The sequence below is a fragment of the Lissotriton vulgaris genome, chromosome 1_1 (assembly GCF_964263255.1).
Source record: "Lissotriton vulgaris chromosome 1_1, aLisVul1.2, whole genome shotgun sequence".
Lineage (NCBI taxonomy): Eukaryota > Metazoa > Chordata > Amphibia > Caudata > Salamandridae > Lissotriton > Lissotriton vulgaris.
The window spans coordinates 1,459,586,745-1,459,611,599 of record NC_141685.1 but is presented as its reverse complement, the minus strand read 5'-3'; positions in this window follow the sequence as shown (position 1 = coordinate 1,459,611,599).

Here is a 24,855-nt window from a genome sequence, read left to right as displayed (position 1 = left end):
GACACCCCTACAGAACCCCACCACCCATGACCAGAGGCAGTATAATGCGGCACATTGTTCAGCGCATATTTGGCGTTTTAAAATCACGTTTTTGGTGCTTGGACACCGCAGGTGGCAGCCTGCTGTACAGCCCTGAAATGGTGAACAAAATCATCCTGGCATGTTGTGTGTTGCACAAAATATGTGTGAATACAAAAGCACCATGGATCCAAGTGCCAGAACCATCAGATGAAGATGAGGATGAAGAAGAGGCTGGTGCTGTACACCCCACAGTCAATGCAGCATGACTTGCACGAAGGAACCAAATCATAAACAATTTCTTTGACTGAGTCAGTCACATTGTGACGGTCCCCCTCCGATGCATGTCAGAGCAAAATGATCACACACGTGGCGTGTGTCAAATAAAATATCAGAAGCACATACCATGTCTACGTGTCTCTGTCTGCCATGCGCACTGTACTCATGAAGCAGTTACATGGCTCAACATGTTGTAGGAGAAAACACTACTCCATTGATTTTTGGAATGTGTCCTCTACAAATATGCTTCACAGTGTGTCAAATGTATGACACTATAGTCTACATGGTGCTTCGTAGGCTAGTCAATGTAAAAAGGTTGTGTTCCCTGAGTTTAACACAAGGAAACTAGGGTGTTGTTTGTGAGGAGGGTGAGAATCAGAATTGGTTGACATTGGCGAAATCAAGGTATATTGGAGTGTGTACTTAGTGTGAAATTTCAAATTAAAGAGTGTGTGAAATGGTGTAAAGGATGCTAATAGTGCATGAAACCTTCCAATATACAGTGGGGCATATCATCCAGACCCTTGTTAAAAATATTAGAGGCCGGAAACTGTCCCTAAAAATGCAACAATGGGCTTGCTAATCTTCAAGTTACAATTCATATAGAGGCCTGCGTTAGATGTGCAGGATATCTAACCTGGCCTTGTATTTGAAATATATCCTGCATATTAGCAATTCCATTTTTGCTGTATCATTGGCAATTAACAGCTGCACAGATGGACATAATGTTAACGAGGTTCTCGAACATATGCCCCAAAGATGTATGGGTAGAATCGGGTAAGAGCTGCAAAGAGGGCATGTAATGTCTGGAAACATGGAAATATAGCGTGATACGTGGCACAATATAAAATTTGGGGGTCATGTTGGGGGTAAAAAATTGAAATGGGGCGTGAAATGTGGCACATTATGAAATTTGGGCGTCAAGTTGGGGGTCAAATATGGAAATGGGGCGTGAAATGTGGCACAATCTGAAATTTGGGCATCAAGTTGGGGGGTCAAAAATGAAAATGGGGTGTGAAATGTGGCGCAATATGAAATTTGGGTGTCAAGTTGGGGGTCAAATACGGAAATGGGGCATGAAATGTTGGGCATTATGAAATATATGGGACATATTTGCTAAAAATGGGAAATGTGGCATATAATGGGGTAACAAGATTTATCTGTCTGTCATAAGACGTTAGCCTGGAAGCCAGTACCACATACAGATCAACAAGGTCCACCATAACTATGTTGACCAGATACTTGCCAAAACTGATGGACCACCACCACCACCACCGACACACGGAAAACACCAACATCTCCAAAAGGGTACCATGCATGGGTGAAGACACCTCCCAGAGCTGGACAGACAACTATGTGAGGATGCACACTGACACCTGGCTCATTCATAGCTACCAGTGAGACACATCCCCCATTGCATATGAACCACTATGTAACATCAACAGCTGTCAAAACACATGCAGGTCACACACCCCTGGAAGTGTACAGAAAGTGATGGCCCTATGGCATGTGTCCCCCATGGGTGAGTAGCACATGTAAAAAGAAATACTCATTACTGATGGCCTACTTGTGAGCAATGCCAATATGGCGTGACATGTGTGGTGGTGAAGCCAGCAAATAGTACAGATGTGCTTGGGTACAGCGCAGCTGGGAGCTTCCTTTCTACGGGCACATTCATTCATTGTTTACTGACTGGCTGCACATCTTGGTGAATGGCGGCACAACTACACACCTGCTGCAGCCCTGAGGCAAATCTAAAGGAAAATCAAGGCCTGCTCATCGCACCGCTGAGCCAAGGACTCCTGGACCGCAGAGTGCGCCCATACCATATCTGAGTCACTGGCTATGTGCGCCCACCAATGAGCTCGGCCCCCAGGCTGTGGAAGTGGTGCAGTTACCATTACGGTGCCACTAGGTGGAGGACTAGGGCCACAATGCACAGGGGAGTGCAAACTGTGTGCTGGACAACAGATCCTCTGGACTGGACCATTGGAGCAAATTGGACCCTGACGCCAACCCACATTGTCCCTGCGAGGTGTGCGCACTGACACCTGATCCCGTGAGGATGACCCAGAGGGTCACATGCTACATCCTGTGGCGGACCACTACGCTCCCAGATTTGTGAAAGAGAGCCCTAGATGGACTACAGAGTCCTCCAAGAGTCCTGCTGCCAACTGGGTGCTTGGTGAAAGTGAGGACAAAGACTTAGGACATACTGGTGGTGAGTCACGATGAGTCACAGTGCATCTGGACATCCCTGAGGACCTTCCCCACACCCCACACCCCACCCACCCCTGATCTCTCCTGACCTTAGACTGTCTGATCCTGGGCACTGTGGATCTGGTGGTCAGTGCAGGGAGACGACTGAAGGTTTGTTGTGATCCTGCGTGCTGGGGTGGTGCAGTGGTGCCTCTACTGGCCCAGCTGCAAAACACAGTCTCCGCATTGCCCCATTTCCACCCACTCTGTTCCCCTCTGCTGTGTGGACTAGCTATGACTCCGGCCATGTCCCAGCACTCACCAACTGCTGTGCCTTTGGCGTGGGCGCACAAGTGTGATGGGGAGGACTCGATGCCTGAGAAACACTGATAGGTGTGGCAACAGACGCTCAGTACCAATGCCAGACTGTGACCACACAACGAGTGACTTGTAATGGACACTTTGCCAGCCAACCCTACTCGCATTGCAGATGTGGAGCACAGTGTTGCGCACACAGACAGGAACTGTGGCATGCTCATCCTGACATTGTGGTACAAGCAAGGCCTCCACCCCTGTGATACAGAGCCAAGCGGCTCGGATAAATCACACACACGCACCACACAGAGCTGTGCTTTAGCAAACAACACCTCACTTTCCAGCTGGACACTGTCCACCAAACCGCAAACCTGTTGTCATGCATGGAATGTAGATCTCCAGGTGCCCTACACTTCAGCCTGTGCTCCATGCTGAATGGTGTAACCCTGGTGTGGCAGCTTCACCTGCGATGGGTGGACATTACCAAGCCCCACCTATTCCACGCCAGGAGGCAACATGTGGCTGAGACCCCAGCCACATGTCACATGGCACTCGTGCCAGGGTGGCTGCCAGAGGCGCACTGACCTCCCCTCCATCCTTCCTGGGCAAATCAAGTAAGATGACATTACAAACCACAATGAATTGTGGCTCTGGCAAGCAGGATGCAGTGTTAGTAGCAGTTGAAAAGCTGGGTGAGTCACTACAGCAAGTATGCTCTCCCTCAATAAACAAAATTGTGAATGTGGCAATAGACCTTACACATCTACGTGTAGATCATCACTAACTGGTAGATCACACCATTCCCGCAGAAGCTGACATTGCTCAAATTGCCCTGCGTGTTGCCTGCCGGAAGGCCGGAGGCTAAAGATCTGGGGCCTTATTTATGAAGGCCTTGCGCCACCGGTGCGTGTCTTTTTCCCATTTTAAAAGTCACGTAAAAGTGGCGCAAGTCCTTCATAAATAAGGCCCCTGGATGTGTACACTGCGACTTGGCCCTACTCGATGCTACCTGAAGGCACTCTCTCATCTTGCGTCATAGTGGAACGGGAAAACAGGGTGCCAACAAGAACGTTGGCAACAGGTTTGAAGCCACCTACGTTCTAGATCTGCATCCTCAACTACAGGGACAGGGATGCCATCATGCAATCAACCTTAAAACAACAAGACATTCAGGTTTTCAATCATTCTGAATTTTCACCCAGGACTACACGTCACAGGTCACTAAACACATATACACATTCATGACAGTCAAGAAACATCTTAGGCAATACAAGCTTCTGGACTCTATCCTGTTCCCAGCATGTCTACATGTAGTAGGAAAGAGAAATACTCAATTCGTTCTAAATGAAGAACATGCTGAAGAAGTGATGGACTCTTATGCCTCTGCAAACACTGAGACTGTGCCCACTTATCCGCAACAGCAGTTGCTCAATGCATCCTCCCGCCGCACAAATGCAGGTAAAAGGTGGAGGCAATCTCACCCCTCACAATCAGCAGGACCGGCATTGAGCCAAGCGCAGATTAAATGTTGCAAGGTACTCAAAGCCACAGCGGACCTCACAGGATTTTCACTGGACTACCTGACTTTACCATGAGCCAACAGGTCCAGATCAGCCACAATCACTCCTCCAAAGACCCACAGGCATTTCAATACTCTCACGAACAGCCCAGTGTCACTCCACAAATGTCCAGATACATCGCCTAACAAGCTGCACTTGTGCTCCACTTGGGTGACACAACCTTGGTAACTACATGGACCAGCAGTCATGGCATGCCTATCCTGAACTGTCTTGTGTCACAATCCCTGTGAACTCCCACATACTTGCATTTTGGCTGTGTCACGATCACTGAATCCCCGACAACCCAGAGGGCCCTCTCATTCCCAAGCTGTGCTCCCACACGTTTCACCTATGTCGGTATGTAGCTTCGGGCTGGGATGTTGCACCGTGCAGCGCATGCCCACTTGCAACTGTCTGGCAGCTGGGAATCTAACAAGAACCAATCAAGACACTTGCATATCCTTGGTCCATCATGCGGTGCGTGGCACACACACCTCTGTCATTGTGTGAATGTTGCCTTGGTACAAGGTTTTGATGATTGACGGTAGCAAATTAGCCCTATTGTAATCACCTATGCTTGTGGGACTGTTTGCATTGCCATCTAACATCTGTAGATGTTCAACTTTCAAACATTCATTGGCAGGGTAGCCAACACTGCGACCACATTACATTGTTGCAACTTCTACATGCACATGTGCTCTCTAATTGATTATACTCTACACCTACTATGATCTCCCTCAAAAAGGGCACATGGAATGGGCATACACACTCCGTCATGTGGTTTGTAATTTTAATCCTATCTCAAACAACACCATATACAGCCAGCGCAGCTACAGGAAATTCATTTGTCTAAAACCTGAAATGCCATATCTACATCGATGTTGGCTGTGACAGTTGGATGCCACATGATACTCAGTGTATGCAGGAGTGGAACAAATATGGGTCAGACTGGGGGTCCCTTTTCTATTCTTGAATGTCAAAATAGAGATCAAAGGCAGGTATGTAGCAGTGCATGGCATACTAGACATCAGGCCAGTAGTACTTGCCTCGCTGTATGCAAACATGGAACAGGGGGTGTTCTTCTATCACATTTTGCTAATACTAGCTCAATGGCATGTACGGATACATTACCCTGCCTGATGGGTATACCGTTCCATTGGTGCAATGGTGGCACCACCTGTTTAACCATATCAACCAAATTTTCAGCATCTCCGGATCTGTTTAGACATAGGCACTGCTAGTATTTACATTGGTGTACCTTCTGGATGGATCAGTCTCCAGACCCTATTCGCCAACTATGTACCTTGACATCATTTGACAAAAGCACATATGTTTGAATTAATTATTATTTATTTAGAATATTTACAAATGTGGTGATCATATAGGACAAGTGCAGAGGGTGCCTATTGGAGGGCCAAAGAGAGACAATTGATGTTAACTAGGCCAGGGGAAGAGGCATCGTTCAGTCCACAGGCTGGTTGAAGTGGCAAGGAATGGGGTGATATGGCAGTCCATGGGGGGGTCCGAGGAGGTTCCAGGGGGACAGTGGAAGAAAGTGCAAGAAGTGTATATGTGGCATGATACTGAGCACTGAGTTTAAGGAAAACAAAGGTCCTAAGCTTAAGTAAAATCCTACAATAATATTATATAGACCACAAAAGGCTACTATATATTTCTCTCCTTTGTCCAGCCGGACAGGGAATTTACTAATCAAGTGAATTATTAAAGGTTAAGAAGCCCATAATCAGTAAACCACGGATAGCCCGACAGCGCCTCAACCCTAAGGAGCCAACGGTATGTCCCGTGCATTTTAGCCATTCACCCAAAAATGTCCCCGCACTGTAACTAACCCTCATTCCCTCCCTCACAGCATCTGCGGTTCAAACCCTGCGCGCTAAAGACTCGAGCCAGTTCCATTACACAACGGACACACCGACAAGCACTCAGCGTCTGGTTGTCCTGACACTCGAGCCTTTAATTACTACACCACGGACTTCCTGAAAGGCTTCCACCTTGCAGAGCCCACGGTATGTTCTGTTTCTCTAAGCTAACCGTCACAATAGCTTCCCCGCACAAGAATTATAACCCCTATTCCATCCACAGCATCCGCGTCTCCAAGCCTGTGCCCAAAAGATCCAAGCAAAGTTTACCATCTCAGCACTTAGCACGTATCTCTCAGCTACGCCTCACTACCCTTGGTGGAGGTATGCAATCGACCATACGCATTGGCAAATCCCACACCAGTCCCAAACGCGTATCCCAACGCCACCCCATGCGCCCTAAGCCCGTAATCCGAGTTGAATTATGTTACACCATGGCTGCACATCATAACCCCTAGTGGTAATCCTGTCCCAAACCCAGTATACGTGCACACTGTTCTCCTCGCCACAATCACGGAGGAGCCAGTTAGTCACTAATTACCGTCAGTGCACTGAACACTAAATGTTGTTTATGTAATGACCACGCCGGCTGGCAACACCTTACCACTGCAGTTCCGAAGATTGTTTATACAATGTTAAAAACGGATAAGCTGACTTCTCATTATCTTCTCTGGAATTGACGTAAATTCAGTTATTTCTTTTTCCTTTCCCCTGTTTCCTTCCCCACAGGCGTATATGATTTTCAAAACAGGCAAAATAATTCTTTAAGTCCTGAAGATGATCCCTTTATAACTTGAGCACGGGATCGAAACGTCGACTCCTTTGAGTAGACATACGTTTAACCAATGTACATTAATGTGTATATGTGTTACTCCAGGAAACACTGATAATATTGATTTAAAACAGTGCCCTGATTGCTCACTCTCCTTGCTTGAAACACTTTTCCCTCTACTACCTTCTCTCCTATCCTTTTTCAGTACGGTATAGGACTGTGCCTTACTGCAATGAAATGTTTTGTTGCCAAATGTATCTTAACCTTTAATAATTCACTTGATTAATAAATTCCCTGTCCGGCTGGACAAGGAAGAGAAATATATAGTAGCCTGTTGTGGTCTATATAATATTATTGTAGGATTTTACTTAAGCTTAGGACCTTTGTTTTCCTAAAACTTAGTTGATACCCATGGTCCATAGCTACCTACTGAGTTCCCCTTGTTTATTCAAAAAATAATTCTGAGCACAGCATGACAGAAGAAACTGGGGCTTTGGCACAGAAGGATGTTACCGCTTCCTCCACAGCAGAAATGCGCTGTCATCCTCATCTCCATCCTCTGGTGTGTCATGAGCCTCACAGGTTTCAGTTGGTGTTGTGGGTGCAGCACTGTGAGGCACTGACACACCAGGTGGTGGAGCTGAATGTGTTGAGGCAGCATCCATCTGCACCAAACCTTGTGGACGTAGGGAGGCAACAAGCAGGCTCAGGGCATTATAGATCCCAGCAACCTCGCGCATGTGGGCAGCCCTGGCAGCCAAGTCTTGGGTCTGCATCCACTCCATGCTCTCCATGATCCGGGGGATGTTGGCCAGATCCTGGCTGACACTGCTGGAGCCACCCTGAGCAGATAGTGACTGCTGTCTCTGGATCATGACTCCAGCAATGTCAGCCATGTACTGCTGGAGAGCATTGAAGGGGCTGCGGGTGTCTGTGAGTGTTTCCATGCAGTCCCTAATGGGACTGAGACACCCACGTAGGCCCGCAAGTTGGTCTGCCAGTTGCTGAAACTCCACCTGCACCTTTTCCCCCAACTGCTCCTGGAGCTTGATGACCCGCACGGGTGGTGGAATCTGGCTACTAGGAGCTAGCTGGGGGGGGGGAGGTGCCTGCTGCTTGTTGGTCTGAGTACGGGGTGGGGTTGGCAGAAGGCTGCTGGGTTGCCCTGCTCCGGAGGCTGACGAGTTGATGGTGTCAATCAGGAGTTGCAGGGAGGTGACGTCGATGTCCACATGCTCATCCACGTCATCAGCGGGTGTTGGCCCAGGCTGCTGTTCAGGAGGTGCTGTCTCGCCCTATGAATTGTGATATGGGAGCCAAATTACATCAGTGTTTGTCAGCAACTATCATGCAGTTAATTATTTCACTTAGAGACAGCAGGACAATGTCAGATCATACTGATTTGGGGGGAGGACATTTTGTTGCCAAATGGTTATGAATTTGATGAGGTTGCATATGTGAAGTTGCAGTGGTACATGGTGGTCTCACAGTACCATATTGGCAAGAAGACCTAGCTAAATGGCTCTGCTTTCGCGCAAGAAAACTGCCACTGGAGCGGAGATGATGTTAAGGCTGTGCTTGATGATATGCCCTGTGATGTTAATTGACACTGGCAATAGGGCGTCAATTTTTGACCTATCGTCGCATATGCTTATCCTTCCCCACCTTCCTGTTCCTATCCTCCCCTCCACCTTAGTGGTTGGATCTTTTTTGTTCCTGTTTTATCCAAGCTAATGGATTACAGACTGCCATTTCAACTCACCACCCACGTCCTTAATGGGGACAGAGTCATTGGACGCTGATACGTGTCCTGGTGTCATAGGGCCTTACTGCCAGCCTATTAACCATTGTGACTCCAGGATGCCACTATGGGAGTTTCTATGTGTCCAGCTAGCCGCTGTGCCCATGATATGGTTGCTTGCATTACATCATGGCGTCCTACACGTCTTCTAAGGCCCACAATGTTAGACATTAAGGGGCAGAATCACAATAACTGGCGCATCCCTGCATGTCAGCAGGGATCCCCCAGGTATTGTGCACAACGCCTCAACATGGATGTGCTGCATATACAATGCGGCGCAACATGGGCCACAAACGGAATGGATGCCTGACGCATCTCTGCTGTAAATGTATTGCATTGCTGGAGTGGGTTTGAAAGTGCAACACAGCCCCTGACATGATCTTGGGGGCCCAAATATTTACATGCTGCATCAATCATTATGCCTGCTACAAGCAAGCCCAAGGATCTGAAGCAGCATGGGTCCAAAAGTGAGTAAATGAAATCTTGTAGATTTCACTCAAGCACTTGTATGAGGCGTTCCAGTGCCGGAACGCCACCCCCTGACAATGCACGTCTCCTTCTGGCACCGGGCTTTGAAACTTGACATATCTCACAGATGTGTAACGTTGTGGATACCCCGCTGCATGGCACATCTTTTGCGCCGCCGCTGCATCACAAGAAGGGACGCAATGGCGGCATAAAAGAGGCGCAAGGGGTGGGTAATTAAGCACCACTAAGTATGTTCGTTGGAGTTTAGATCTTCCCTAAAGGGTGTTGCCTTGCAACAACTGCATGCTGCTGTATCATGTAATATGCAATGTATGAAATGTAAATGAAAAATTAAACATATACACATTAAGGAAAATTAAAATGGTCTTAAAAGGATTCTAATAAAGTTCAGGCAAAGTTTTAATCATCATCACCATAAAAATACACCACTGTATCATACAGTATCACCATTGGGCCTTTTGCGGCTTATTAGCAAGCATAATTTCATCGCATTTTAACAAAGAAAATGTTGCATACACATCACAGTTTCAGTATGGACCTTAGCGGCCTATTTGCGTACATATTCATATTGAATTCCCAAAAACGGGCCGCATTCAGCTCATAGTATGAGTATAGACCTTTGCGGCCTATCAGCGTGCATTTTTTTATCGCATTCCCAAAAACGGGCTGTATTCACGTATCAGTTTAACAATTTAAACCTTTGTGGCCTATTTGCGTCCATATTTTCGTTGCTATTGCTAAATTTTTGACGCTAACACACAGGAAGTGATGTATTACTGCTTCCTGTCAAAGGGGTGTGGTATTGACTTTCACTTTTACATTTTAGCACATTGCTTGTGAATGTGCTGAGAGGAGGAGGTGTATGGTGGATTGTGCTTTTGGTGTGGGATTTTGAGAGTGGTGCTGTGTGCTGTGTCCTGTCAAAAGTGTCTGTTTGGTCTGTTTTAATTGTTTTAAATTGTTTGTGTGTCTACTGTCCTCAGTCTTGTTGCATTTGTGTGGGATTAGTTGGTTAGTTAGTTACAGTTTGATAAGTGGGTTATTATTTATTAGTTTTAAGTGGGTAACAGGGTGCAGGGCGATGCCAGCTGTGGGAAGGTCGGGAAGGATGTCTGAGGGGGCATTGGGGGGCTTCCTGTGGTTGGTTAAGTATTCCCTACCTTTGATGTTGGAGGCTGGGGGACGTATCCTTCAGAGGTACAGGGTGTTGGTGAGGAAGGTATGCTGGGAGCGTGTGAGGGTGCAGATGGAATGCTACTTTGGAGTCAGACGGAACGTGGGCCAGTGGAAGCACCGTTGGCAAGACATGTTGGCGCGTGAGGTGGACCTTCTTGACTACACAGGAGTGATGCCTGGCCTACAGGGTGGTAAGTACTAAGCCCATTTTTTAACATCACAAAACGTAGGTATGAAAGTGAGTGACGTGTGTGACATGTGTGTATGACATCTACATGCTGTCTCATAACTGTGAGACTGTAACAACGTGGTCCTGACAATGTTATTATCCAGAAAAGACTTACGCATGATTCAAGTAGCTTAGGATTGGAAGGACTACCTCTTCCAAACACAGTGTGTGCAACAGTAGTGTAGGTGTGTGAGTAGTACATCCAAATATCCCTTATTGTATAGCACCATCAAGTGCCAGTTGTGTTGAGTATTCACCTTGTAATTGACGTGTGAAAACATATTTGCACTGTGAAGACCACATATGGTACAGAGATCTCTCGTGTGACACTTGCCAAAAACCAACAATGTCATAGTGAGTGGGCAATCAGCAGTAAGGGTGGCAAGGCGCGGGGTCTATACATGTATAAGTCCATCAAGAGTGTAGTCAATTGAATAGATTTCCAGCTTTTATCATCCTTGATGGTGATCACTTTTATCTGTCAGAGGTGGGGACGAATCTCATTGCGGGCTACGTCTGCAAGGTGGGAAAATGAGCACTCACAATATCGTCTCTCTTGTGCCAATGGACACATTGTTGGACAGATGGCCGGATCATAGTGTCTTTTCAAGTGTGTAAAGTAAGTTGTATGCTGAGGTAAGCTGGCCCAGGTTGAAGAGTGCTGTGTGAGGGTTGATGAACATATTGGAGGAGGACTTGGGCTCCTATGTTGAGACAGTGGACTGTGTGCAGATGGTGGGAGATGTGTCAGTGCCCTGGCTGTGTGAGGATCAGTGCTGGGGTGGCATGAGGGATGCCCTGTAATTTGCAGATGTGCCTTGTCTTCATTCCAGCTATGAGATTGGGGCTGTATTTGGGTGAGCTGTTGCCCAGGGCATGAGTGACTGTCCATGTGTGTTTGAGTGGTAATCATGTGATGGCCTAAGATGGGGTGCAGAGGGTATGGTAGCAGGAGCAGGAGATGGGGTAGATCTTGGTGTTCATATATATATATATATATATATATATATATATATATATATATATATATATATGTTACAGTTCATCTATATTCACAGGTTGGTTGCTTTGACTCGCTCTTCGCTTTGGCCGGAGTGGTCGCTCCCAGTGCCCCTGACGTGTACTGGTATCGTTCAGCAGCGCATTTTCCCTGATTTTGCCTCCTCACTTTCACCCATTGCTCTGCCTGGCTGCCGCTTTGATTGTATAGCAATTAGACTCGTATATTGTATTTCTGTGCTGTGTTAGCGCGTTCTGGTATCGTTCAGCAGCGCTTTTTCCCTGATTTTACCTCCTCACTTTCACCCATTGCATTGCCTGGCTGCCGCTTTGATTGTATTGCAATTAGACTCGTATATTGTATTTCTGTGCTGTGTTAGCGCGTTCTGGTATCGTTCAGCAGCGCTTTTTCCCTGATTTTACCTCCTCACTTTCACCCATTGCATTGCCTGGCTGCCGCTTTGATTGTATTGCAATTAGACTCGTATATTGTATTTCTGTGCTGTGTTAGCGCGTTCTGGTATCGTTCAGCAGCGCTTTTTCCCTGATTTTACCTCCTCACTTTCACCCATTGCATTGCCTGGCTGCCGCTTTGATTGTATTGCAATTAGACTCGTATATTGTATTTCTGTGCTGTGTTAGCGCGTTCTCCCCAAGCGCTCTGTTGTGCTCCCCCCCTCCTCCATTTTGTTGGTTGTTGTCGTCTTGTAGAGCCCGCCCCGCCTCCCAGCTGAGCCGCCCTCCCACAGAATACAAGCAACGCTTCCTACCTGGAAGCGCTGTGACTCGCTCTTCGCTTTGGCCGGAGTGGTCGCTCCCAGTGCCCCTGACGTGTACTGGTATCGTTCAGCAGCGCATTTTCCCTGATTTTGCCTCCTCACTTTCACCCATTGCTCTGCCTGGCTGCCGCTTTGATTGTATAGCAATTAGACTCGTATATTGTATTTCTGTGCTGTGTTAGCGCGTTCTGGTATCGTTCAGCAGCGCTTTTTCCCTGATTTTACCTCCTCACTTTCACCCATTGCATTGCCTGGCTGCCGCTTTGATTGTATTGCAATTAGACTCGTATATTGTATTTCTGTGCTGTGTTAGCGCGTTCTGGTATCGTTCAGCAGCGCTTTTTCCCTGATTTTACCTCCTCACTTTCACCCATTGCATTGCCTGGCTGCCGCTTTGATTGTATTGCAATTAGACTCGTATATTGTATTTCTGTGCTGTGTTAGCGCGTTCTGGTATTGTTCAGCAGCGCTTTTTCCCTGATTTTACCTCCTCACTTTCACCCATTGCATTGCCTGGCTGCCGCTTTGATTGTATTGCAATTAGACTCGTATATTGTATTTCTGTGCTGTGTTAGCGCGTTGTCCCCAAGCGCTCTGTTGTGCTCCCCCCTCCTCCATTTTGTTGGTTGTTGTCGTCTTGTAGAGCCCGCCCCGCCTCCCAGCTGAGCCGCCCTCCCACAGAATACAAGCAACGCTTCCTACCTGGAAGCTCTGTGACTCGCTCTTCGCTTTGGCCGGAGTGGTCGCTCCCAGTGCCCCTGACGTGTACTGGTATCGTTCAGCAGCGCATTTTCCCTGATTTTGCCTCCTCACTTTCACCCATTGCTCTGCCTGGCTGCCGCTTTGATTGTATAGCAATTAGACTCGTATATTGTATTTCTGTGCTGTGTTAGCGCGTTCTGGTATCGTTCAGCAGCGCTTTTTCCCTGATTTTACCTCCTCACTTTCACCCATTGCATTGCCTGGCTGCCGCTTTGATTGTATTGCAATTAGACTCGTATATTGTATTTCTGTGCTGTGTTAGCGCGTTCTAGTATCGTTCAGCAGCGCTTTTTCCCTGATTTTACCTCCTCACTTTCACCCATTGCATTGCCTGGCTGCCGCTTTGATTGTATTGCAATTAGACTCGTATATTGTATTTCTGTGCTGTGTTAGCGCGTTCTCCCCAAGCGCTCTGTTGTGCTCCCCCCTCCTCCATTTTGTTGGTTGTTGTCGTCTTGTAGAGCCCGCCCCGCCTCCCAGCTGAGCCGCCCTTGCCCCTCCCCCTCCACAATCCATATATGACAGTAGTTCCCGCGCGCAGCGTTTACGCGCAGCGACCGCGCCTAATCCGCGCCGAAGGTGCGCCAAAGGTAAGCCCGTCTACGCCCGTCCGCGCCTGGACCGCGCCCAGCGCCAGACCCCCTGGCCCCGTCCCTCCCAGCCCCCCCGCATTACCTACGATGCCGCCACCCTCCTAGCCCTTAACCCCGGTCGCGCCCCCAACTGCGTCCAAGCCGCCCCTGGACACACCCATGGACCTTTCTCTTGCTACTCCTGCAAATTCATCGGCACCGACAACATCTCCGCTACGACCACAACACAGATTCCCGACCCTAACCACCTACAGTGCATCCTTCTCAACACTCGATCGGTCCACAGACACGCCATCGACCTATGGAATCTACTAGACACCATCTCCCCAGACGTCGCCTTCCTAACAGAAACTTGGATGAACGCTTCCTCCGCCCCATACATCACCATTGCCATCCCTGAAGACTATAAGATCACACGCCAGGACCGCACCGACCACACAGGAGGAGGAATCGCTATCGTCCATAAGAAATCAATCCGCATCTCAACCAGCTCTGACGCCAACCTCGCTAACTCCGAACACCTTCACTTCCAGATCCACATCGACCCCAAAACCACACTCAGAGGCACCCTCCTCTACAGACCACCAGGACCCCGCGCAAAATTCAGTGAAGACATCACGGACTTCATCACCCCACACGCGCTCCCCTCCAAAGACTACATCCTTCTGGGAGACCTCAACTTTCACCTTGAAAAGATCAACGACCGCAACTCCACCACCCTCTTGGACAACCTCGCCAACCTCGGACTTAAACAACTAGTCACTTCCCCCACCCACATCGCAGGTCACACACTCGACCCCATCTTCACCTCCAGCAATCATGTCTCCTTCAGCCACACTACGGATCTCCTCTGGACTGACCATAGCTGCGTTCACTTCACCTACAACAAACCAAAACCCACCATCCACCTCCAACCTACCCTGCAAAGAAACTGGAACAAAATCACCACGGACCAGATCTCCGCATCGCTCCTTCTAAACACCCCAGCCCTCTCTTCTAACGCAAACGAAGCCACCGCCAACCTCACCCTATGGCTATCCAACACCGCCGACACCTTAGCACCACTGAAAAAACGTCAAAGGAAACCTGGCAGCAAGAAGGCCTCATGGTTCAACGATGACCTTAAGAAGTCCAAGAAACTCTGCCGCTCCCTTGAAAAGGCCTGGAAAAAAGACCCAACCACTAGCACCAAGGACGCCTTCAAAAACGCCACCCGCACTCACCACCAACTAATCCGAAAGGCCAAGAAAACAGCATTCAAGGATCGACTTGACAACAACGCCCACAACAGCAAGGAACTTTTCAACATCGTCAAGGAATTTTCCAATCCCTCGGCCAACTCCAACGACATCACCCCCTCTCAAGCCCTCTGCGACTCCCTAGCCTCATTCTTCCACAACAAGATTGCAGACATCCACAACAGCTTTGACAACCAACCCGGAAACCAACCCACCCCACCGTTTGCTGAACATTCTCCCCCCGTGAACACCCTTAACGACTGGAACCCAATCTCCACTGAGGACACAATCCGCCTGATGAATTCCATCCACTCAGGATCCCCCACAGACCCATGTCCTCACCACATCTTCAACAAAGCAGACTCCGTCATAGCACCGCACCTCCGAGACGTCATCAACTGCTCCTTCACCACCTTCCCGGAAGACTGGAAACACGCTGAACTCACCGCCCTTCTGAAAAAACCCACAGCGGACCCCACCGAACTCAAACATTACCGCCCCATCTCGCTCCTTCCATTCCCGGCCAAAGTCATCGAGAAAGCTGTCAACAACTAGCTCGCCGCCTTCCTCGAAGCCAACAAATCCCTTGACTCCTCACAATCTGGCTTCCGAGCAAAACACAGCACTGAGACCGCCCTCATCGCAGCAACAGACGACATTCGAACTCTACTGGACAATGGAGACACAGTCGCCCTCATCCTCCTCGACCTCTCTGCAGCATTCGACACAGTTTGCCACAGCACCCTTTTACAACGCCTCAATAACATCGGAATCCAAGGAAAAGCACTTGAATGGATCACCTCGTTCCTCACCGGAAGAACCCAGAGAGTCCGCCTCCCACCATTCAAGTCCGAGGCCACCGAAGTGATCTGTGGCGTACCACAAGGATCCTCACTCAGCCCCACCCTCTTCAACGTATACATGAGCCCCCTCGCGACCATCGCACGCCAACACAACATCAACATCATCTCTTACGCGGATGACACTCAACTAATCCTTTCTCTCACCAATGACCCCAGCACCGCCAAAACTAACCTACACGAAGGAATGAAAGAAGTTGCCGAATGGATGAAACAAAGCCGTCTGAAACTGAACTCAGACAAAACAGAAGTCCTCATCTTAGGTACATCCCCCTCTGCATGGGACGACTCCTGGTGGCCGGAAGCCCTCGGAAAAGCACCCATCCTGACAGACCACGCACGGAACCTAGGCGTCATCCTGGATTCCTCACTTTCAAAGAACAGACAGGTCAACGCCGTCTCTTCATCCTGCTTCAACATTCTCCGCATGCTCAGAAAAACATTTCGCTGGATCCCCACCGAAACAAGGAAAACAGTCACCCACGCTCTGGTCACGAGCCGACTGGACTACGGAAACACCCTCTACGCGGGCACTACCGCTAAACTCCAGAAGAAACTCCAACGAATCCAAAACGCCTCAGCCAGGATCATATTAGACATCCCACGCAACGAACACATCTCTGGTCACCTTAAAGACCTCCACTGGCTACCCGTCAATAAGAGGATCACTTTCCGACTGCTAACCCACGCACACAAATCACTCTACGACATCGGACCAGAATGCCTCAACTCACGACTGTCCTTCTACACCCCCTCCCGCCAACTACGTTCTTCCAACCAAGCCCTCGCCACTATACCTCGCATCAACAAGACCACCATGGGAGGCAGATCCTTCTCATACCTGGCTGCTAAAACATGGAACTCACTCCCCGCTTACCTTCGCCTTACCCAGAACCACCTAGCATTCAGAAAGCAACTTAAAACGTGGATATTTGACAAGTAATCCTCCTCCCCTTTCTAAGCGCCTTGAAACCCTCTGGGTATGTAGTGCGCTATATAAATTCTCTGACTTGACTTGACTTGACTTTGTCCTGGGGGGTGTTTCCAAGTGGGATCATCATGTGTACACCCATGCATCTCTGCCTTTGAGCATGACGGGAAATTATGTTTTGTTGTTGTTCAGTTTTAGACTGCTGCTGTCACCCATATGGCAAGGCCTTCCATACCCTAGCAAAAGTTGGGTATGGCGGACACGTGTCATTTGGATGTGAAGAGGCTGATTTTTTGCTTGTTGTTGTATGGTCCAATCGAGATTACATAGCTTTGGAAGATGCTTGCAGGCGGAGCCATGTAGATGTTGCCATGCCTGGGGCTGAGGTTGGTCCCCTGGTGGACTCCAAAGGTTGCTGTAGTGGGGTCTGAGAGAAAAGTGGGGACTCTGTCCCACAGCGGTCGTATGTAGATAAAGGAGCAGATCCAGGTGGGGCCTTCTCTTGGATCCATGCCTCATGGATTTTGCACATTGGTGTGTGTTGAGAGACAGTGTTGAACGCCACAGAGAGGTAAAGTATGATGAGGGCAGCACTGTTACCTTTGTCCGTTTCTGTGCAGTTGCCATCCCTTGTGTTGATGACGGGGGTCCATAGACTGTGGTATGACTTGATGCAGTATTGGGATGTGTGGATGATGTTCTGTCTGATGAAAGTTGCAAGTAGGCTGTCAATGGATCTCTCAATGAGTTTAGCTGGCATAGCTAGCAGGGAGTTGTCCATGTAGTGTTTGATGTTTGTGGGCTCTGCCTTGTGTCCAATCAGGAGTGACTTGAACTCACCGTGTTCCATGTAGTTGGTCACTCAAAGAATGTGCCTGGGAACATTTGATGTCGTGGCAGAGTTTGGCTGAAATGAATCTTGCATACAAGTAGAAAATGTTTGTGTGGCAGGGTTCCATGCAGCAACCGGAGTGGCTTGACTTCATACACTACAGTGTGTCAGCGTTGGTGATGGGTGTACAGTTGTTGATTGCTGGTGGGTGTTTGGTAGCTGTTGGAGATGCATCTGTGCATGTCTTGTGATGTGATGGCGCTGGTATAGTCCTCCTCAATGTTTATGATGGAGTACCTGAGTGATGTGTGTGGATGTTGAGCACCTATTCAGGTGCTGTCTGTTTGTGGGAGTAGGAGTATGTTTCGGTGGATGGTGACAGGCTTAAAAGTGGAGTGGACACATCAACAGTAACTCAATTCCATTATGGGGATTTCGCATGAGCTCATTGACTCTCCTGTTGTGAAGTGTGGTGCAACTGTGGGTCCCGATGAGTGCCTGTGCTCAGTCACAATCTGGCAGAGTACAATGTTATGTATGTTGTGCTGGATTATATTTGTGCTGGGCTACAGTTCTTTAGCAACGTGGGATTTGTGGTTCACAAATGGGGTGTAGTTGATGGTTGCAATTGCAAGCAGGGAGAAGATGTTGGTAATGGAGATGGCAAGAGGCACGCTGGGGCCGCATTGGTGGCCAAGAAATGTGCGTGGATGGTAGAAAAGAAGGCCAAATGGATGTTAAAAGGTTACAATGATTGCAATATTGAGCAGTAAGCATGTGACAGAGGTTCATTTGTACAGCATGGATGAGGCACAGGCGAACCGGTTGATGGAGGAAGCCTTCAAACAATCACACTAAATAGTTCAGGTGCTTGTGTGAGGCTACATGCAATGTTGGATCTGTAAGTGGGTAGAGCAATTCCAAAGAGAAATAGTTGGAGGTCCTGCTCCTCTCTCTCCACAGCGGACGTCATTGAGTAGTGTGACAATCAGTAAAAATTAGCAAAGTGAGGTGTGAGGTTCACTGTGTCGAGGCATGATGTGGCTTCATCAGATACACAATGCTGCATCATTTTGGCAAGCATCGGGGGCTCTTATGGGTAACCCGCTGTGCAGGATCCAGAATTGGCGCTGTAGAGCCAAACTTTGTAAAGTTGGTCAAAGACTGTGTGCAGGATGCCGTGCCGTGTAGCCGTGTAAGGCTAACTGTACATATAGAAGCAGAGCCATTGTGTGTGTGACCTATGTGCAGGACAGAACACAGTGTGACAAACGCTGAGCTCCATGAGAAGCAGAACTGTACCTTCACTGCCCCTGTACATGGTTCATGTGCAGAAATGTCCTTTTGAGGTCAAAAGACACTACGGTAGTTTGACAGCTCCAGAGTGTCATACATCCCAAAGCACTGCATAACTGCCTCTTACAAACTGCAGAGATTCCATCATATGGAGTACAATTTAGACATGATGCCTGCGTGGAAATGGTGCCTTGAAATTGCGTGAACCAACTCTTATGTGAATGTCTTACAACACTGATGTTTTGTGTGGCTCACCACTGCATTCACTGGCCATGTGTGCATGGCAGTCAAAGTGAACAGGGTCATGGGGATAACATGTCATTCACCTCCACAGTGATGTTGTTTTTCCTGTGACTGTAAAGTTTTTCCTCATGTTTATGTCATATTTCTTGATGCCTGGTAATGACACATATTTACATTTGTTCACTCACAGATGGTCGTCAACCCATCACACAGGGTGACGTAGATCGATTCCGGGACCCACACGCCACTGGTGAGTATTGGCATTTAAAATTGCCATGTTGTGGTGTCATGAATATCAGTACCTAATGGTAAACCTGTTTTTTTGGCATTATGGGTGTGTACCGCATGTCACTCTGCCACAATGTGCAGATGTATTTTGGGAATCCGATTTGTCTGCAAATTGGTAGTTGGATGTGGGGCAACACATATCATTCTCAGTTGTGACTTTGCCCATCAAGAGACAGTGATAACGCTTTCAATTCCTGTGCATGACATATAGCACCGATTCAAGCTAACTAGTCATTGTTCCAAAAATGATGCAGGCAATACTTTTCAGCACATGGTGAGTAGCACTGTATAGTCAATAAGGCAAAATTCCCTGCAGTTTGCATTGTCCAATGTGCGTGCAGTGGCTGTTGCGTTGAGCACCAGGATGCAGTGCGGTTCACGCCATGTAAGCGTAGACATGTTGGCACAGTGACATCAGAAGATATACTGCATTGCTGCTTCACAGTAGTGGCAGTGTATAGCTCATGGTGAAAAGTAGAAACGTAATGTTACCCACACATTAAATGGATGTGTATATAAATTGCAGTTACATATTAGTGCACTGAAGGGGTGTGCTCAGGATGTGTCTGTGGTGACATACCATGCTTGTCTCTGGATCATGTGTACAGACTTCTCTGTCACAATTGGTGACATCACACAACAAGCATTTAGTGAGCATGCTTTCACTCTGCATCATCGGATCTCACATTGATTTGGCTATGCTTGGCTCTCAAACACTCTGTGAGTAGGACTTTGGCATTGGCAATACCATAACCTCATGACCCCAGGGTGCAATTGCTATGTGTAATCCATTTTAACTGTTTGCGTTGTGAATGCATGTGTGTTGTCATCTACTAGACAGAGTGATTAGGGGTTACATGACACTCAAGAGTGGGATGAAGGGTTACAAGATGTCTGCCCCTGGCAGAATAAAAAAGTCAGACATTGTATAGTGATGGTTGAGTGAGTTAATGCACTTAGTGGTAAAGTCTGCGTTCATAGCACAACCTTGTTTCATGTGTGATACGTGATGCAGCCAAAATCTATTTGTTAGTAGGGGTGTGCCAGTCTTGTTCCTGTGCATGTGGGCTAAGCTTACAATAGGTTGACATTCACACCTGCACACAGCCACACTAGCACTCATGTAAAAGAGTGCCAGTCTTGGCACTGACTATACTAACTGTACCTTGATGCTGGTAAACACACATGGCTGCACATGTGTATTGTACAGAAGTAGCAGCAGTGTGTCACAGGATCAGATGAGGGTGGTGCTGGTCACGGAGGGGTAATGCCTCCCTACTCAAGGGAATTGTACATGTTGCACACACTCAGGATGCACAATGGTGACATGTTATGACCGTGTCATTAGCATTTTGATTTGTCTGTACATGTCCCCTGCCATGCACTGTCATGTCACTTTCCATAGCCTGTAGTGACAGAATCATGCCTTGACATTTATGTGGACCTTATCCACTGTCTGCCTTCAGGAGTTTTTTTGGATCATTTTTACAGTTGTATAATCATTTTGAGCACTGTGCCCCACTCACCTTGAAATGGTAGTGAACCTCATGTTCTATATTTGGCCATGTGTTGTTTATATCTTTCTTCTGCTCATCTCCACCCTCACTTCCCCCTGCAGCATCCCCAGCGTCCACACCTCCAAGCAAGGCATATTGACCCGCTAGCCGTTCACAGATGGTCCTTGCTCCAACGTCCCCTTCCAATGGCAGACACTGTGTATCCACATTGCAGGGATACCAATGGCGCTCATAATGCTGGCCCGTATGTGCCCATCTCCACCTGGTCCGCGCACAGCGCAAGCACGCTAGCCACACACAGATTTCACATAATACAATGCCACTACGATGGCAGCAGCCTCCACGCACTCAACATGGGAAATCACACACCTGCTTACGAGCGTCCCCAGAACACACACAAGGGCCCTCCTCACATTTGATCTGCAGCTCATTCAGCTTCCGATCCACTGATCCACCAACCATGATGTGAACTAGACCTGGGCAAAGCACTACACTACGATTGTGTAGTTTGCAAAATTTGCGCACCTTTGCACTACGCGAACTGCAAGTAGCACAGTGAGAACACGTGTAGCGTAGCACAGTGCAGCGGTCATTTTTTGCTTGCTCGTGGTGCTCAACGTCAAGTTGGCGACCGTTAGCAAGTAAATTGACATTCTCGCGATACTTTTTCCGTGTTCGCAATCCGCAACATCAAGTTTCCGATTGCGAGCATGGAAAATAAACCTCCCGGTGAGATTCTCAACGAGGGGAGGTCGGGCTTCTCCTTGCGAGTGGTCGCACATACACGCAACCGCTCGCGATAAGAGACTACCAGTCCGCATTGAGAAAGCTGCAGCTCGAATAAAAATCTACTTGAGCGGCAGAAAAGTACAACTCCCACTATGCAAGATGCTGTTTTCATAGATTGCACAGTGCCGGTTGCTTGTCCGAACTGTGCAATCATTGAAATGACATCTTGCACATTGCAGACATGCTACTACGCAGTTGGCGTAGTGCTACGCGTAGCTCGCGTAGTACGAAGTGCACTTTGCATAGCTACGCGTAGAGCTACTTCACTAACTACGCCCACCCCTAATGTGAACCAACCTTCCTCAGACCAATTCTTCTCAACACACACTCTGCCCACAAACACGCTGTTGTACTCTGGGACCAAATTTTCACTACATCACCAGCCGTTGCCTTCCTGCCAGAGACCTGCCTGTACCCCTCCAGAGCACACATCATCGTCATTGACATGCTGGACTGCTACAAGTGCATCTGCAGGGACCACGACAACGGAGTAGGAGTACAAAATGCCATCCTCCACATGAGCAGTCTCAGAGTCTCAAAGATCAGCAACGACCTCATCAGCAAGGAACTACACCTGTACTTCATGATCCACACCTATCACAACACACCCCTCAGAGTGACAATCGTGTACAGACCCCCATCCCGTTTACTGTTCAGCGACTACAGTGCCTACTTCATCAGTACACATGCCCTTGCTTGCACAGACTACATCCTTCTCTGGGACCTGAAGTTCCCCCTCGGTAAGGACACCACCCCCACCTCCGGAGCCCAGATTGACAACCTCGCAAAAGTCCAACTCAGGATACTACTCACAACACCCACACACTCTGTCACACACGCACACAAGGCACTCCACGACACAGGCCCAGCATAGCTCTAACAACTACTCAGCTTCTACCTCACATACATGCCATCTCTGCTACGCCAAGCTCATCCCTGTAACACTTTCCCACATCCAGTGAGTGTCCTCCAGGGCTGAAAATTCTCCCTCCTCACCACCCAGACCCGGAGCACTCTCCCCATCCTCCTGTTGCACACCCAGGAAATACAAACCTTCAGGTGACTCTGCAAGACGTGGCTTTTCATGCAGTAGCAGCACCCCCCCAGCGCATTGAGACTCACACAGCTGAGTGGTGTGCTTAATGGATGTGCAGCTTGATAACTAAACCTGGGCGAAGCACTACGCTACGCTCGCGTAGTTTGCGAAGTTTGCGCAACTTCGCACTACGCGAGCTACACGTAGCACAGTGCGAACACACGTAGCACAGCGGTCATTTTTTGCTTGTTCGCGGTCCTCAACATCATGTTCACGACCGCGAGCAAGCAAAATGACATCCCGGCGAGATTCTCAACGCGGGGAGGTCAGGTTTCTCATTGCGAGTGGTTGCGCATGCTCGCGACCGCTTGCGATGAGAAACTACCAGTCCGCGTTGAGAAAGCTGCCGCTCGAGTAAAAATCTACTTGAGCGGCAGAAAACTACAGCTTGCACTGTGCAAGATGCCCTTTTCAATGATTGCACAATGCTGGATGCTTGTACGCACTGTGCAATCATTGAAAATGCATCTTGCACAGTTCAAACATACTACTACGCAGCTCGCGTAGTGCTACGTGAAGTTCGCGTAGTGCGAAGTGCACTTCGCGTAGCGCTACTTAATGAACTACGCCCACCCTTATTGATAACTTGAGACATGTAATTGGCTCCTAAGCGGTCATCTCACTGCCTAGCCGTGTCAGATGACACATGTATATTGGTTCTATTTCACTTGATGGACCTTCTTGTGGATTCACAGTCCCTTACTTATTGCCTCAGTTGAATACTTTCTTGGTCATGTAAACACCCATCTGTATGTATTACGTGTACTCATTTACACTACAAGGTTGAGACTGCACCAGTGCTGGCCCATGTAACACATGATTTGATGGATGTTGGAGTGGTAGACATAGTCCATTGTGAGTGTCAGAGCCAAGGGAATTGGCAGAGTTTGCTGTGCCATTGTCAATGAAAAGTAGATTTTCTGCAAGTCCATGCATATGTCCCAGGTGAGTGTTTGTGGACGTTGCAAGATAGTGGAATAAGGAGTTTAGTGGAATGAGGGTAAACAAAATGCTAAGGTAAGACAGGCCTTTGTAAGTCACTGTCTGCAATTTGTTGTTGATAGGTCCCCAAATGAGCCTAGGGTCACACCAGACACTGGATTTTGGATGCAAATCTATGGGAGATTTCATCACGCCTCTTGCCACCACTTTACCTGCATTTTTCTACTGCAAGGCAATGATGATTGTGTCACCTATCTGGGTAATCTTATGGATCGACCAGGAGGCACATCACATGAGTTTGCAGGTGTAGCCTTTATTTTTGATTTTGATAATCACCACACACATTTGATTTGTGTGCACACAGACACATGCAACTCTGATAGCACATTGTGGATGCACTGTGTATGTTGATGTTCATGTACACAATTAGGCATGCCACCTTGGACATTGGCACACAGGTGACATTGGGCACATGTGCTTGAGTAGTCTGCAGGCAAGTGTGTATGTGTCAGGCTGGCAATGCTTGCACAAGCTTGGACACTACTCAGACACATGTGGGCAATGATGCAGGTGTGCAGACGTTGGGGGAGGCATGCCTGATTGCGCGCAGGGGCATAGGCATTTCCTGCACATCCACAGTGTGGCATCTGAGTAACATGTGTAGTTTTGCAGTCAATTTGTATGTGCATGGTGAATGGTGATGTGGCAAGGGGGCCATTTGGTTAATTTTCCACATGCCACATTGTTGTGCCACTGTGTGTTTTGCAGATGCACGTGTGGGGTGCTCTTGCATTGTGATTGGACTATGTTTGCCTAGCTTCTCGGTGCACATTTAATGTTCAGTCTGACTGCCACAGTGGCCCATGATATGAAATGTGTCACCAACATTGTAGTACATTTTTCAGGAGGGTGATGCTGCTTCATCGACACAATGGCGCTTGCTGATGTGCACTATTGGATTCAAATGGCAAAA